General features: G+C 58.7%; 1 long non-coding RNA gene across 1 annotated transcript; it reads right to left on the bottom strand.

Moving 5' to 3' along the window:
- Positions 1-1320: 1320 nt before the first annotated feature.
- Positions 1321-3028, bottom strand: LOC115499991. Its single transcript, XR_003964332.1, has 3 exons — positions 2721-3028; positions 2046-2265; positions 1321-1479 (listed from the first exon to the last, which is right to left on the bottom strand). It is a non-coding gene; the product is annotated as an uncharacterized LOC115499991 (long non-coding RNA).
- Positions 3029-3270: the final 242 nt, after the last annotated feature.

The raw sequence follows: 3270 nt of genomic DNA, 5'->3' as shown, positions 1-3270 counted from the left end.
TAGCAGGGGATGCTATCCAGAAGTCTCCATACGCATCTTGATGCTTGGCTCATATTTCTGGTGATGCATTTAGTCATGTACGAAACGTAACCCAACGAGACAAACCGAGTGAAAGTATTTAACGAACCGTGGAGTTGTCGGTAGATGCCTGAGGGTGTGGTTTCCTCTCGCCGTTTCCGCCTGAAGTCTGTTCCCACACAGCCGCTTTCTGCTCCATCCACTTCTTCGTTCGCGAGGATCCACAGAAGGCTTTTCTGGAATTGGTCAGCACACGGGTCCTCAGCTCAGCCGCTCTCTAGCGGATCTGGCTCTAGGGACACCGCGGCGTTCCCAACCTCCAGTCCCTGCTTTCCAAGTTAGGGCGAGTCAGGATGGCCTTCAAGGGTCTCCATGCTCACTGCAAACACGTTTAGTATAATATTCAATGCTGTGGCTTTTCAACCATGCGCCCCACGTTCTGGGACACTCTTCCCACAAAGAGGTGAGACCTACTCCCCACCCCCGAGTCCGGCAGGCTGGTGATGCAGGGTCACAGCGGCTGGGTCTCCGGGGAAGCCTGACCTCACAGAGCCCGCCATGCTGGAGAGGTGACCTGGGGGCATCCCTGTCGGCCTCGTGAGCGCACCGCTGTGGATGTGGACTCAGGCTCCGGCCCCCACGTGGCCGCTCCTCAGAGCCTTTCCCGAATCCCCACCCACAGAGTCAAGGATGAAAGAGGGGGTTCTGAGCCCCAAGAGTCCAGTGCTTGGTCACACGGCAGTAGTAATGAGCGCGGGGTGTACGTATCTGGTGGGTCACCCCATGCTCACTGTCCTTGAGGAGGTCCCGCCCAACGTGTGACTGAATGGACACAAAATGAAAAGTGGAAACTTACAATTTTTTTGATGTTTATTTTGAGACAGAGACAGACAGAGCATGAGCAGGGGAGGGGCAGAGAGAGAGACATACACAGATTCCGAAGCAGGCTCCAGGCTCCAAGCTGTCATCACAGAGCCTGACGAGGGGCTCGGACCCAGGAACCGCGGGATCATGACCTGGGCCGAAGTTGGATGCTCAACAGACTGAGCCCTCCCAGGCACCCCTGAAAAGAGGAAACTTTGAATTAACAACGTTAGAATTGTTCTCCGGGGAGACATGTTTGTCCCACCTCAGCCAGGACTCCAGAGCGGCTGGGTCCCCAGGGCGCCGGTGGCTGTATTTGCAGCCCGCACACCAGCCGGCAGTGGCCACGTGTGGTTATTCACTTCCCTGAACGTCCCCAAACCAGCTGTCACATTATGGGTGCAGGAGGTGTTCGTGCTGTGCGCCGCCTACCTGTCTCTGTCCTCGTGATAGTCCAAACGTCCCTGCTCCGTGGCACCTCAGTGGTAAATACACGTGCGAATGTGGCCCCGACTCTCCTCACAGTACCGGGTAACCAGAGGTGGGTCGTAAGTGATTCAAAATACACGCATGATAGCCCTTTTCCAGAGATGATCACTGAAAAGAGAAGTCTTTAATTTTTTTTTAACGTTAATTTATTTTTGAGAGAGAGAGAGCATGAACGGGGGAGGGACAGAGAGGGGGAGACACAGACTCCGAAGCAGGCTCCAGGTTCCGAGCTGTCAGCACAGAGCCCGACGTGGGGCTCGAACCCACGGACCGTGAGATCATGAGCTGAGTCGAAGTTGGACGCTCAACCCACTGAGCCCCCCAGGCGCCCCTGAAAAGATGATAAGTCTTAAAGGTCCTTCTGGAGAACCTACGAATCTGAGCTGACGTCGTCCCTACCCTGGCTGCCCAAATACCACTTTGGAGCCCCTGGAGAAAGGCTAAGATTTCAGCCTAAAGACTGGGGATGGGGGGCCTCTCGCTTGGGGCCCTTGACTCACTCGGGACCTGAAACCCCTCCGTGGCCTGCAGCAGCGGCCACACACAGTCTGCGTCCCCTCCGAAGCCGACCCGGAGACAGAAACTGGAGCACAGCTGGGGTATTCGGGAGGGCGGGGAAGTGGGGGGTGGGGGGCTGGGCGGGGCAGGATGGGGCGAGTCCTGGGGAAACCCACCGAAGAGGCGAGGTGCGGGCTCTCAGGGTCGACGTTGTAATTCCCACGCCGTCTGTGCTCCGGCCTCACAGGCAGTGGCTTGCGGGGTGCGGGGTGCGGGGGGGGGGGGGGGGGGGCTCTGTGACAGTAGGGGGTGGTGCCGGGATGGCCAGGCCTGGGGATACAGGGGGGCACGGGTGGGGGCAGCTGCAGGACCTCTCTCAGAAGAACGCTGGGAACACTTAGGAGAACAAAGAAAATCCACTTGATTGAAAAGCATGGTTAGAGTCTAAAGAATAAATCTGCGATGTCGCCGTACGGATGCCTCTTTATTCACGGGCAGTCAGCCCCAGTGGCGGGCCTAACAGGCGCCGTGATTTTACATAGCGATGAGCTTAAACAGTGTCCGGGACGAGGCTCCTGCTGTCGACGGGGCCCCCGGGTGCACTGCCGCCACCGTGCTGTGTTACCCACATTCAGAGGAAGGAAATCTGACTTGTAGCTAGAAGTTAGTGAAAATAGAGACACAGTCGTTCCCATCCACCTTCTTGGGCGGCTGAACTCTGCCCGTGGACCTCAGGGCAGAGCCTCCAGCCCACACAGAAGAGACCACATAATGCAGGGGGTGCGGGAGCCCCGTGCCGCCTCACTTCCCCCCTGCAGACGGCCTCCCCCCCGGGTCCCGCTGGCTCTCACCACCCGGCAGGTCCAGACCCGGCTCGTCTGCTTTCCTCTGGAGCCTGCGGCCCGAGGAAGCAGCAGCCACGGGTCAGGGGAGCCCCGGCCACAGACAGGAGGGGACCCCGGGGGGTTGGAGACAGCTGGCTGGAACAGTGTGCCGGGCCTGACACGCACAGATGATGTGGAATCAGGAATTCCAGAGCCTTTCCAGCGAGCAGCAGAGGCCGGGTGGCTCAGGGCAGGGGCGAGCGAGGGCTGTGTGGACCGGACCCCCGGGGGCTCTCCTCCCTGTGGCAGGAGGCACGCCTCGGCCGGCACCGAAGACGGGCAGAGGAACACTGACTGCTCTCATTTCCAGCAAAGTCTGTGAAGGCACCGAAGTGAGATAATGGAGACCAGATGGAAAATCGGGGTGGATGCCGGGAGCGCCAGGGGTCAGAGCCCAGGCAGCGTTTCTGGAAAGAGAAGAAAGGGTGTGTTTCTCGGGTCTGATTTTCACATGCCTGAACTATGCAACCAGACAAATATTTGTGGATCTGCTCCAGCGCTACAGGGCCGTCATGGG

The sequence above is a fragment of the Lynx canadensis genome, chromosome D4, assembly GCF_007474595.2.
Source record: "Lynx canadensis isolate LIC74 chromosome D4, mLynCan4.pri.v2, whole genome shotgun sequence".
Taxonomy (NCBI): domain Eukaryota; kingdom Metazoa; phylum Chordata; class Mammalia; order Carnivora; family Felidae; genus Lynx; species Lynx canadensis.
Note: the sequence above shows the minus strand (reverse complement) of the source record. Positions and strands in the feature narration are given on the sequence as shown.